This window comes from Poecilia formosa, unplaced genomic scaffold (assembly GCF_000485575.1).
Source record: "Poecilia formosa unplaced genomic scaffold, Poecilia_formosa-5.1.2 Scaffold455, whole genome shotgun sequence".
NCBI lineage: Eukaryota > Metazoa > Chordata > Actinopteri > Cyprinodontiformes > Poeciliidae > Poecilia > Poecilia formosa.
The window spans coordinates 204,164-218,097 of NW_006800394.1; the positions used below are offsets into that span (position 1 = coordinate 204,164).

General features: G+C 43.6%; 1 protein-coding gene and 1 long non-coding RNA gene across 8 annotated transcripts in view; one reads left to right on the forward strand and one right to left on the reverse strand.

The window, feature by feature from the left end:
• shisa6 (shisa family member 6) overlaps positions 1 to 13,934 on the forward strand; it is a 65,724-nt gene that overhangs the window by 34,389 nt on the left and 17,401 nt on the right. The window lies entirely within an intron of this gene.
• The window catches only part of LOC103155904 (uncharacterized), a 10,397-nt gene continuing 8,318 nt past the window's right edge, over positions 11,856 to 13,934 (reverse strand). Inside the window, exons 2-3 of the long non-coding RNA XR_001659561.1 lie at positions 12,552 to 12,665; positions 11,856 to 12,358 (exon numbers count right to left, since the gene is read on the reverse strand). This is a non-coding gene — a long non-coding RNA (uncharacterized LOC103155904). The remainder of the gene's footprint in view (positions 12,359 to 12,551; positions 12,666 to 13,934) is intronic.

A 13,934-nucleotide genomic window follows, 5' to 3' on the forward strand; every position in this document is an offset into this window, starting at 1 on the left:
AAAGTAACAGCAAAGTTAGAAAAATCATCAAATACTGAAAACATGACAAACTGAATTAAAGTTATGACAGAAAGTTATGATTACATGAATGCAAAATTTAAAAACTGATCAATAATAAAGTGATTTAGTTAATCTGTGGCGAATGAAAACCTTTTTCCTCCTGTTTTTATGATTTCATGTCCAAAATGACAAAGATCCAAAATGTTTGCAGCTTCATGCAGGTTGGAGCTGAAAGGCTGTGAGCGACGCTGCAGCCAATCCGACGGCCCCGTTTATTCTGCTCACTGCTGATTGGCTGAACCCGCAGGCTGCAGATATGATCTGTGGGTATTGATGCACATTAGGGGATACATTTCTGATTGAACTCTAAAATAAGCAGTGATACATATTTCAGAGGATGATGCTGTGATTATTAATCCTCTCATAACCAAAGTCCTTCCAGGTTGATCAGGTTTGTTTGAGGTTCAGCAACACTTTGTTTATTAGAAAGAGATTCATGAATTCATCAGGTTTCTGACAGAAAGTCAAAGGAATCGCAGCATCTGGATTCACATCTCTGGTCTCCGTCTTGATGAAGTGCTGAGGAACGTCTAATTAAACTCCACAGCGCCTCGTTTGCACGCGGATCAGTGGTTTTACATCCTCAGCCTCTCAAAACTCTGAATAAATCTGCTTCCTGCCTCCAGAGGTGCATCTTAAATCACATCTTAATCAAATAAATATCTCCCTTCTCATAAACCAAAAACACGTTAATAAAACATCACATTTTTATGACGTTTCAGAGGAAAACATGAGAATAGAAGGAGGTTAAGATGTGATGGGGGTGTTGGACTTTATTTCTGCTCTGTTATAATCGGATCAAAGCTTTTTCCTCTTCGTTTCTCCTGCTGATCCTTTCATCGTGTTGTGGACACTTTGAATCTGTGACGCATTTGCAGTTATTGTAGAGGCAATTAAAGGCCCAACAAGGAGAGGAAGGGCTTCGGAGCGGCGGCGGGAGGCAGATCAGGACCAGAGGAAGCTCGCTCTGAGAGGCGGACGCTTTAACACTCGACCCCATTAGAGGGAGAAACAGGGAGGAGTGTTTCTGCTGGGCTGCCCTTCACACCAACACTGTTAATTTCATGAGAAAGCCTGATCTCTGCTGGCCTACTTCCTGCTTTGATAGCAACACTGTCAGGCCAGACTGAAGCAGCGACCCTCCTCTGACCTTTCACTCCTCCACTTTCAGCTGCTTTCTATCAAAACCAATTAAGATCAGGAGTTGAGAAACGAGACATAAAAGCAGAGTTACAGAACTCACGTCAAACGTGTTTGTCAAAGAGCTCCGATATTTAAAGTGTTTGAAAAATTTATAAGCAGAATCTTCAGAAATAAAAAATGAAAGTGAAATGATTTAAACTCGGGTTGTTTCACACCGTCGCCACATTTCATCCAGTTCAAAGAAAGAAGATTTAGAAATGTTTTTTCCAAAGATATAAAATGTTTGTATGACTGAAGCTGAACTTTAAAGCTCTAAATAATTGATTGGATGATGACGGGAATAAAACTGGAGCTTTGCAGGTTGACTTGATCCACTAATTAGTTTAACTTTAGCAGTGTTAGCTTAGCATCGCCTGCTGGTCAGCTCTGACGCTGAACAGCTGCTGAGAGAAAATCCTCATATTTGACCTCTGAGGACGTTTCTGATGGTCGTTTTCAGTTTGTTTTGGATCATTCATTCGTTTCCTGTTTGTCGCCGGTGCTGCGATATGATTGGCTGGTTCACCTCAGTTAAGATGTCAGAATGTCAACATGGCGACGCTCATAAACGTCGTTTGTAATATTTCTTCCAACATCCGTGAACGTCCATAAATCATCGCTGTGCTTTCTGAAGAAATGCTTTGCATCACGGTGGAGGAAAGTACATTTTTACAGTTCATGGGAAACACTGATAAGCTGGTTATCTGGTAACCATGGCAACACAGCGTTGCTGGAGGAGGTCGGCGTGCCGCCGGCTGGGCGCGATGCGGACGGCGCATCTTACTGAACGTTCATCCTGACGTCCAGGAGACGCGGCGCGCGCCCTGAGGCATCCCCGCTTTCACCTGCCGTCTCTGCAAGTTTCAGGTTTTTATGAAGCTGAAAAATAAATGAAAAGCATCCAAACAAAGACCAGCTCCCCCCCACGCTGCACAGAGAAAACACTCTGTGGTCAGACGGCTTCAGGTTGTTTACTGGAAACACGCTGAGGCAGAATCGCTCTTCCCGCTCCCAGCGCTCAGCTTCAGCTCTCCAGTTTCTGAGGGGAAGAAAACCTTCTTGGTCTGAAGCCTTAAATCTGGTTCCAGGCGTGAATACTGAAGGAGAAGTTCATGTGAAGATTTATGACATGCAGAGATCCAGAGTTTTTCTTATCTTTAATAATTCACATTGCAGAAAACCACTAAAGTATTTTGAATATGGAAATAAGGCATTATTAAAAGTACATTCATTTACTCTGCAGTATCCAGTCAGTACCTGGTCTTTGGCATGAATTACTGCATTGGTGCAGCATAGCATGGAGGAGATCAGCCTGAGGTTCTGCTGGGAGGCTCAGGAGGTCCAGCTGTGCTGACGGCAGCCTTCAGGCCGGCGGCCATGTTGGTTCTGCTGTCTCTTCCTCAGACAATCTGCTGGCCAATCAAACGCAGCAACGCCAGGATCCCAACGCAGTGCTGGAAATAAAACCCTCATAAAACTCGTCAGAGGAAGCAGCAGGCTGACTTTTTTTTTTGCGTCGTCGTTCATGCCACTAATTAAATGCGACTGCAGTCAGATTTTTGTGTGAGCAGTTTACGACCCAAAGCGAGGAGAAGAACGTTGATGTTACCCAGCAGCGCTCTGTTACAGGAGTAAAGATGGCCGCCGCCGCCGTGGATGGATCTTATTCAGCAGTCAGAGTCGATCAGAACCGATCAGAACCGATAACACCGTCACATAATCATAACAGAACGAAGGAAGCTAATAAAAAGAAACTAAACATTCAGCCGTTAGTGGATCATCGCCTGTTTGGGAGTCGATCAGGCGCAATGGTATAGTTAAAGTTTCATTTGTTGTTTGCTTCCAGATTCGATGTCCGTCTTCCTCTGCTGCAGAATCAGGACACGTCTCACAGCAGCGACGTAAAAGTCAGAGGAAATGCGGCTCAACCGTTCAGATCTTGAAAACATCGGTTTAGTTCTGAACTGTGTCGTTCAGACTGCGGCCGAAAGTTGGATTTGGGTCAAATATGAGCAAATAAATGAGATTTGGGTCACATGTGCTGCTGTGTGAACGTAGCTTTAACTGTGGTCTGACTGTGGATCTGGAGACCCAGTGGACCAGAACCAGCAGGCGTCATGGCGACCAAACGTCGCTGGTCAGTCCACCGGCTGAGGAAGCTTCACTGGACTCTTCCTTCAGATTCTGGGATCTTTAGGTCCAAACGAGACGGAAACGGTTTCATCTGAAAACAGGAGCGTTTGCATTTGGACCTGTGAGCCGGTCCTCATCCTCCTGAGTCCGTCTTGGTTCTGCTGCAGCAGCTGAGCTGCAGACAGAATGGGTCTGGATTGTCTACAGGAAGCTGCAGGCTGCTGCAGCAGCAGATTGATGCTGCAGGAAGCTGCAGGTTGCTGCAGCAGCAGAGTGATGCTGCAGGAAGCTGCAGGTTGCTGCAGCAGCAGAGTGATGTTGGCCCCGTTTTTTGCCTCTATTGGTTTTCATATGATCAAACTGGGACAGCTGGAAATTGCCCCGTAAAATTAGCAGTTGGTGGTTCCTGTGAGCGACGCTCCCCTGGATGCAAACAGGATTTCGCTGCATCACTTTGATGCTGGAAGAAAAGCTTGAATCCACCGTGAGATGAAAAACAGTCAACACCGATCAGAAGCAATAAAATCTCTGAAAAAACTCCTTTAATTTGAGCCGTTTCTGGTAGAAGCTGAGATTTTAATGAGTCCAAGGAGAGATCAGGTGATGTTCAGCTGAAGAAATGTTCTTTATTGACAGATCAGAGGTTCAATCGATCAGTTCAGCCCCAGATATTCTCCTTGGTTCATTAATATTTCATAGTGTTGATGTGAAGCTGAGAGGAACCTGCAGCTCGGTCGCTGCTCTCAGTGACGCCCGCTGCTCGGCCACGCCTCCCTGCAGCCACGGCTGCAGCAGCTGCTGCAGCAGCTTCTGACCATCTCTACAGAAGCCAGTGTGTGTATTGGCTGTTTTGAACCGTCATGGCCGACTGCGCCGCTTTCTGCAGAACCTGACGTCACGTTCAAAGAGTCAACGCGCGTCTGTCTGATTCTCCACCAGCTTCTCGGTTTCAGTGCACAGCTGTCCTGCAGTTTCAGCTTTGTTGCTCCGTCTGTTTCTCCATCAGGAGCCGTCTGGTGCACTGGGTTTTATTTAGGGGCACCAGGGTCCAAAAGCCACATTTCAGTGTTGAAAACACAATAAATGAACCAAAGTTAACAGAAACAGTTCAGCTCTACGTTTCCATTTAAACTCCATGGATGAATTGATTTCCCGTTAAACTGGGCCACCAGAGACGACCTGCAGAAAACGAGGCTTCTGGGTCAATATCACTGCAGTCGCATCACAAAGTCTGAACCCTGCAGCTCTTTTCTTAGATTATGTCCATAGAGCTGATATTGTTCAGCAGCAGCTGACTGAAGGGGACCTGCAGAGCAGCACCGGGCCGGGCCGGGCCGGGCCTCGGGTCAGAAGACGCTCCTCTTACCAACATCGACTGTAACGGTGACGGACCTGATCTGCTCCCAGTGAGGCAGCCCAGTTCACTACTGGGAACATTTAAAGACACGGCGCCTGATGAGAGGGAAACCAAACATCTACAGAACATACGGAATGAAATTAATGTCAAAACTTTTATATTACATTTAAAGGGACTGGGTGGATTCCCACTCATTAACCTTCATAATCTGATATTTATCACATGTTATCAATTTAATATCTACAATCATTATTTATTTTCACCCAAAAACAAAATCAGCATCAAAACAAAAACACCAGCAATAATTAACTGGTAATATTATTAATTGTATTTAGGATTAATCATATTTTTATGATAATTTGATCAGTTTTCTGTTTGGACATATTTAAAGTTCAATAATCAATATTCCAGTTTGACTCACTGAAGTTTTTTCTGTTCTGAATTTCCATATTTTTAACTCTGATTCTCCCATAACTTATACATTTTCTCTTTAGTTTTAAATCCTTTTTATTTTTTGTCTTGTAAAGAATTAGAGCCGTCTAAACTTTAATGGTTTCTTTCTAACCTTCTGGATTATTCTCACTGTTTTGTGTTATTGTTGCTCCAGTTTTTCATTTTTGCTCCAGATTTCTGCAGTAACTGAAAATCAGTGACGCTTTTGTTGAATATGTTTCCATATTTTGAGCATATCTGATGTGAATGTCATGAATCTTTAAGCGTCTGGATCTGAAGTGGATCCGGTCGCGGCTCAGAGAACCGGACCGACCGATCCCTCGGACCTCAGCAGGACGTTTCTCTGCCAGGTAGCGGGATCCTGCAGCGCCTCGTGTCGCTTTATGTAACTCGTGTCCCGTCTGCGTGGACAGGTTCTCCATGCGGCGTGCAACACCCCGAGCCTTCAGCGCTGGCCTAGTTAAAGGGGTATTTTAAGACTTCCCACGCGGGGTTCATTTGCCCTTATCTCCTTCTCAAGTTCAGCTGTTTTCCTCTGAAAGCTCAAGTGTCAGGCCACAGGAAGGGAAGCGCTGCGTCGTGAAGGTGAATTCAGTCCAACGTGTTGCAGGTTTCTGTTCGTAGAAAGACTCTGGAAGTAGGTCGCTCAGCGGAGGGAGGAAAACAATGCCTGGGCTTCATGTAGGCTCTAAAATAAGGAGAAGATTGATCTTATAATGTTACAAAGTTGCGTAAAATATAAGTTCCTGCTCTACTTTTCCAAGTCTATGATTTTTCTGTTGAGTTTTTTTAGATTTTGTCTCCTTGTTGGGTTAAGATCAGGAAAATTCATCTGAGTTTAAATTAGTTCCTCCTCCAGCTGCTGTGGTTCTGAGTCCAACCAGCCTGTTCCCCTTCTGGCCTGTGGGGGCGCTGCACCAACAACCACTGAAGGAAACGACACAAAATCCAGTTCTCTGGTCCGCTTGGTGTTCACATGACAAACAAAACAAACCAGAGTTTGTTTTGTTTATTGGTTCAGATTCTGAGTATTGATCTGATATCGATGTGTCATGGATGAATTAAACCTTCTTCCAGGTTCCTGAGCTTTGAGGTTTTGGTAACTTTGTTGCTGGTATTTTTGAGGAGCTTTGTGTAAAATTAGTTCAAACTGTTGAAATAAACATGAATATTATTTCTGAGGATGGAATAACTTTGTGGCCATTGGTTGATTTTATGTTTGTTTGTTTTTAGAGAATGTCAGATGTCTGGGAGGATCCATTTCATTTCAATAAAGAATCAAAGAAAGCATAAAAAATGATCCTAAAACGCGCCCTGGATGCCCGGGCCCGTGTGGTGACCCACATTCTGCTTTAACGGCCGATGAATGCATCAGGTTCTGCATGAGAAGCTGGAGTGTGATTAGGAGCAGCGTGATAAATTATACATCTGTCCTCTTCTATCTGGATCACCGCTAAACACGCATCAGAAATGAAACCGTGAAGATGTGGTTCTGTGGAGTTTCTGCAGGAAACCAGTGAACTCTGATCTGATGACGCGAAGCAGGCGGAGGTCCGCCGGTCCCGCTCGGTTCTGCCGGTCCCGCTCGGTCCTGCCGGTCCCGCTCGGTTCTGCCGGTCCCGCTCGGTCCTGCCGGTCCCGCTCGGTTCTGCCGGTCCCGCTCGGTCCCGCTCTGCTTCCATCAGCCGAGGTGATTTAAACCAACGCAGTCACAATGAGGCTTTGGCTCCAGCAGCGTCTGCGCCGTTTTTAATGGCTTCTGGATACATTTAATTAGCGCCGTGTGGCTGGAGGTCGTCCTTCCCTCGTCTCCCCTCCGCCAGCCGCTTCCAGGGAGACGAGGATCTCCAGTCGGGCTTCATTCATCAGACTCTCACTGGAAATGAGATCTGAATGCGAAATGTTTGTGCTGGATTGTTTTAATCTGCTGGAGGGGGATAATGGGCTCCGAGGTAACAGCTAGAAAATAATGGAGCCTCATTATTTTCCCAAACTCCTAATCAACGTTTCTGATTGTGATTAAATTGAAATCTGCGCCTTCGACTGTGAGAAGAAACATGAGGTTGTGGCTTTGTTACAGGATTGGATTTAAGGTTTAGTGGTTCAGAGAAGCTGGAAGCCAATCAGCTGGAGGAGCAACACTCAGTCTGCCATGTTGAAATACGAAGCCAGCAAATCATCCAAAATATGCTTTTTATTCCGTTTACATTTTATACATCAAAACCAACATTTCTGTTGCTGTTTGCAGCAGGAAAACGTTTAAGGAGCAGGAGATCAACCAACATAAAACATGTTTACAAAAACACATTCAGCAGAGATTTCAGCTTCTAGATGAGCAAATCTAGAGCCGCTTCTACAGAGTTCAGATGCAGACATCACTTCTCATGCAGTTCATGGGTTATTGTTGCTTAAGTCACAAAAATATCAAAGTAACATATAGAAATTGTTGCCTGATTTTTCCATATTTGTAAGAAACAAGATGAAAACATGATAATATCTCTGTTTGTGATATAGATCTGCGTGTCTCAGAAGTTGGTAGCTCGATTCCCAGATTGTTGGCCGTCAGGAAGTCATGACAGGAGTTGGTGTTTGGGTCAAGCAGCCCGTTTGGAGGGATTTCTCCAGCCTGTAAATGTTTTACGATGAGCTGAACCTGATCACAGATCATCAGGACGGGCTTGTTGCAACAGATCTGCACAGGAAATGAGTCAAAAATCAAACACAAAAAGATGAAAATGTCTCCCTGCTGCTCTGCAGGATCAGCAGCAGCTGAAGATGGAGTCATGGCTTCAGTAGGTTCAGACTCTCCTGATAAATTCACTGCTTTAAAACCAACACATTTGCTCCCGTCTGCCGTCTCCACAAAGTGCTTGTTTTGTTATTATGTTCCGCCGTCAGGAGCAGCAGAGACAGACACCTGGATGAAATGAATTCCAGTCATGCGAAGCCCACCAGGATTTCATCTGCAGCAGTCATAACCTTTGGAAGGCAGACGGATGTGTCTGGCAGCAGAATGAGGCGCGGCGGCGGCGCTCTGAGGGCTTGTTAAAGCATCACTCCGTCGTGTGAGGAGAGCGATGTGTGTTTTAACAGATTCCCCGTCTCTCTCCAACGCCTTCAGCTCACTTTTAATTTAGTTTTTCATCTGTCAGGTCCTCAAAGCGCAATTTCTGTTTTTGTAATTTATAAAATGCTGCCTGTGTGATCGTCGGCATGTTTACCATGGCCTGTTTGCAGAAAACACAGAAAACCCTCATCTCCTGCTGCAGTGGAGGCGTCGGTAAGATTAAAGAGTATTCTCCATCTCACAGCGGAGTAAAGATCATGCAGCTCCTTCCTGCGTCTAATTAAAAAGGGAAATCTTTTCAGTTGAAGGAAAGAAAGAGAAAAAAGATGAAAATGTCCTGCAGGAGTCGAGATGAAGCTCCGTCTCAAACAGTTTAGTTTGTTTTCTGTGAACCAAACCTGAGGATTTATTATTCATGCCCTGTTTGGACTTTTATTCAGGCACATGTTCGGTCAGCCCTGCGACAGGTTCAGAGTTTTACAGCCTGCATTTCACTGGATTAAAGAGAATCTGAGCTAACATCAGGAGAACATCATAAAGTATGCTTGTGTTAAAGTACATTTTTAGTTAACTCTTCAAACCAGAAACTGATTTCATTTTTCATGAAGATAAAAACTTTATCAGGCCTGGATTCAGAAACTCCAACGTGAAAATTAAAATCCAGATGGAAAACGAAGAGCGTCGCTCAGAAACGATGAGGGTTTTATTTGAAAACGTTTTCATGTCGCTACTATTAAAATACTAAAAACACAGATTACCGCCGGTCATCTGTGTCACCATTCTTCGTGAGGTCAGACTCTCTGCGCGTCGTCTTGTCGGCCATGACGGTTCTGGTCATCAGAACCTGGAGACTCTGACTGGGTTCTGCTGCCTCATTCTGGCCGTTTATCATTTTCACCCATAAAGTCTGAAGCCATTTATTCAGAAACAAAAATGTTTCTGGTTCCGTTTCACCAGGAACCAACCAGACAGCAGCTGAGCAAAAGGTCATGACCTCACATGACCTCAGGAGGTAGACGAAGCTCTGCCCCCCGAAGCTCTAAAAGCAACTTATTTCAGTTTTAGGTCAGATAAATTTGGCCCTGATGTTTTGTGGAAAAGTTTCTGTAAATGAGGTGAAGAAGCAGATGTTTGGTTTCTTTCTCCAGGTTTTTCGTTTCCTCTCGGTTTTCGTTTCCTCTCGGTTTTCGTTTCCTCTCGGTTTTCGTTTCCTCTCGTCACGTTGCGCTCTCTGATGCCGCGCAGCAGCAGGAGGCGTTTCCCTCCGTCTCTTTGTTTGGTGCAGCTCCTTCATGTGTTATGACAGGAAACCTATTTGTGTTTGGTCTCTGAGCCTCCAGACGGCCTTCAGAGCCTCTGACTGTCACCCAGTCCTCCTCCGTCCCTCCTTCCTCAGCGCTCCTCTTTGTCTTCTTTTAAATCGTTTTATCTCGCAGCATTGTTCCCGCAGCCTGTTCACGGTCACAGCTTGACCTTCTTTTGACCTTTGTGTTTTTCTGTCGACGCCCACCTGTCTCAGGTCGGCCAATCAGAGGGCTTCCTCTGCAGTCGGTCCTGCAGGTAAACTGTGACAACCAACCACTGATCACAGAGAAACGGCCTAGTTAAAGACCTGAACTCCCTGTTTTACATTCCTTCATATCCTTATGTGATCCGATCATATTAGCTGTTATGATCAGATCAGGTGAGTTTACAGGGTGATGCAGACGATAAAAGCATGATTAATGTTTTCTTCAGGAGAAAGTCCCGTGACGTTCTGAATGTTCCTTCATGTTTCCTGTCAGGTTGGACAGAAGAACATCGCTGCAGACTTTGAGTTTATGAAAACATTAGATGGGGTTGGTCTATCACATGCTTGGCTCCACCTTTTCTTTGTGTATTCTTCAAAATAACCGTGAGGTTTAATACTTTGCCCTCAGAGAATCGTTTTCCAGCTGCAGGTTCCTCGTTTTCAGAGAGTTTGGAAAACCAGACCGTTGTTCTGCTCCTTCTGCAAACTGAACAGAAAATGTCTCATTTAAAAGCCAGACGTTTCCACAGAGCAGTGCCAGGGTGTTAAATGTTGTGACTTTTTATTTACTTTAAAATGTGCATACCTGCACTGCATTTTTAATATGTTAGTCTGTAATCAGTTGCTCTTTACATATCAAATTACAGTTTTAAACTGATTTCTGAAGAGTTAAATAAATGCTGTGGTAAATCCTGATGTCTGCAGTAGAAAAGGTGCTGAGCCGCCAGAGGGAGGGAATCCTTTCTTTGTGGCGCTGCGGTCTAGTCAAATCAGTTTGGCCTGAACTTGCTGCGGCGCCACCTAGCTGCAGGGACATGACAGGAGGCTGTAACCTGCCACCACCCTGCGCTGGTGTCAGGAGGCTCAGTGGGGAACGGACAGGACTTTGATTATATGTTTGAGTCATGAATGCACAATCAGGACCTTTTCCCAGTCATTATGAAAATGGGTTGATGATGCATCTACTTAAAGAAGCTTCCCTTGTTTTAAAACCTCTGCGGCTCGTCTTGACATTTCAAAAAGTCCCACAGCGCTGAAATTTTAACGAGTGCTGACATTATCACTCAAGTGTTCATTTGAGATTCTTATGAGGGAGGTCGATATTTTGGATGACAGCTCCTCATCAATTAAGCCTGCGGCCTGTTAGCGCGACGCTGCAGTCGCTCCGACCGTCACCGGGTAAAAACGCTCCGACTCCCTGTGACGACAAATTAATCACAAGTCTTGTAATAAATACCGTTAGATGCAGTTGTGTCGTCTCTCAACACGCAGTGCCTCCCGGTTTACAGCCACTGTTAATTACCATCATCATCCACAATTGTTTACTTGTTGCAAATGATCATTTAATTAGGTAACTTCAGAACGAGGATCCAAATATTATGGATGGATCATAACGAGATCAGAGGAAGCGACTCCAGCAGCCGGAAGCTCAGCTCTGTAGGACAAAGTATCAATCACATTTCTATGTAAATAGATGTAATTATCTGTTGTAATCATCACACATCGCTCAGCGCAGGAAAAGCCTCTGGCTGAGATTCTGGAAAATGTTCGACTGACGAACGAGGAGCTGAAGAAAAACATGAAGACGTCCAGAAAGGAGACAGAAACTGAAACTCCGAGTCTGGAAAAGATTTGAATGCAGAGAAAATGATGGAGACAAAGAGATGAATCAATAAATGATTATAACAGAAAAATAAAGGCAGGAAATGTGTCAACAAATATAAACTTCAATATTTTAAACATTCATTAATTTTATTCATGATTTTGTCAAATCTAACATTATTTTAAACCTTATAATCATATTAAATGTTTTATTGGTTGTTTGCTGCAGTTAAATAATCTAAACTTCTGGTTGATTCCATTTTACACCAATCATCTTGATTGGAGCATTTTTAGTCCCGCCCACTTATTTCAACATGACAGGCTGATGGATCTGGAAAAAAAACCTGAAATGGTTCATATGAACAATAATTTCACCTCTATTAATTATACATAATTATTTTTATTGTGAATATTGAATGACTCATTCAAGTCATGTTTGTTTTACTTTTGACTCCATGAAGGAACTGAAAGTCAACCTGCTTCCTGTTCCAGATAATCTGGACATTATGGGATTAAAAAGCTGGATTTTTACTTCATAATCAATTTCAGCAGAAAAACCCAAAACTTGGTTTGTGTGAAATGAGATGAGCTTCACCCAAAGTGAAACTCCTGGATGTAAACAGTCAGTGTTAGCATTCAGTTCGCTCTCCGTTAAATGCCACCAAGCAGCAGAGCTTGACTCATAATTACAAAGTCATTAAAAGATCTCAGTTGCAATTTTCCAGTTTGTGGTGTCTTGACAAAGCCCGCCTTTCCTCCTCCATTTAATCGCTCCATCACCTGCTTATCTACAGTTGCTATATGCCGAGGAGCCAGTGTAATTATGGGAAAACACGGAGCGTAATTATAGAAAATAACTTACGGGATAATTCGTTTTAGAATACTCGGCTGCATTTTCTCCACACCAAACAAAAGATGAAGCCTCGGGGCGATTAGGGCGTCGTTATTTAATCGCTGCTGATCGACACGCTGTCCTGCGCCTTTCACCTCAGATCTGATGATTGTTGTTTGAGCATCAGCGGATAATTGGTTCAAGAGGTGATATTACAGTTTCAACAGGAGAAAATGAAATTAGTGTTTCTGCTTTTATAATGTCATGAATAAACAGTAAAATATTTTCAATTCAGATTACTTAAATGAAAATATTAACTATATTCTCATGCTATAGAATTATGGCTCCAGCTTACCAAGAGAATGAAAAGTTTATTTTTGTCCGTTCCTGTCAGAAGTCCAGTCCAGTTTCCAGTCCAGACTTTGTTTTTTCTTTCTGCAGCTCCTGAAGGAATCCCATGTTGAGCCGCCTGGATTTCAATAAGTTAGAAAATGATCAAAACTGTGATTTATTTCAGTAATTCAGCTAAAAAATTTAAATCGTGTGGATGTTCTGCATGCAGGTTTATTTTTCAAGCATTTATTTGTTCATGTAGATCAGGGATGTCAAGCTCTTCGTGGCTATACTGATAAAACCCTTTAACTCATAAAACATTGTTAATCATCTGCAGATGCATTTACACTAATTAAAACGAACCTTCCCTGTGTTGGTGTCATGTGTCAAACTCCAGGCCCGGTTTGATCTGTAATCGGGTTTAACCCTCGGTTCCACTGAGCAGGTTTCTTTCTTCTGGGAAGTTTTCCCGCCTCCGCTGCGAACTCTTCAGCCTTCCTGTTTCCTGTTTCCTGTTCTGCTGGACTCCGATGTTCCACGGCAAGGATAACGGCAGCTTTGTGTGATGTTACTTCTGAGATATCGAAGAAGACATCAGATAAATCTGTGCTTATCCTTGTTAGTAAATCACAATCTCCCAGAGATGCTGGAGGCGCCGTCGTCGTGGGAAACGGTTGACTGGTAAGACTCGGTCCAAACAAACATGGCGGAGTCTCGACCACATCTGGAGTTTACGAGGTGGAAAATTAACTAATTTGTCAAAAGCTAAAAGAAAATCAGAGACAAACTGTTCTGTTAGTTTTTTTACTCAGAAGTTGTTTACTTGCAGACGGAGCTGGAATGATTTACTGACAGCACAAAAGGGAAAACGCAACTGAGAAATTAGATTTTTTTTAATTACCCAGAGATGTGGCATTAAGAGGCTTCGGTTTGGTGAAGCAGAGATCAGGAGGGGCTCGAATGGAAACCAAGAAAATCACCAGCAGGAGCCGTTAAAACTCTGGTCTCTCCGTTTTAATGAGTAATCTGTTTCTGTCCATGAAACACGAAGATTCACATCATTATTATATTTGATGTTGGCAGGATTTCTAAACCACTTTAACACAACTTTAACTTACCAATGCAGATTTGTGCATAGCTAAAATTGGGGGGGAAATTCACAAATTTCAAATTTTATTACAAAATAATCTGAAAAGTGTGGAGTTCATCTCAGTCTGATGCGTCTAAATGAAAGTCAGGATCCATCTGCAGCTGTTGTTGCTGCAGGGGGGAAATTAGTTTCCACACAAAATCATCATTTAAACAGTTTGGACTTGTTTCTATTGATCTGGTATTAAAAACAGAACGAGTCTGTGCAACATGACGGGACGGACGGTGACAGCAGGACCTTAATATCCAGATCCAG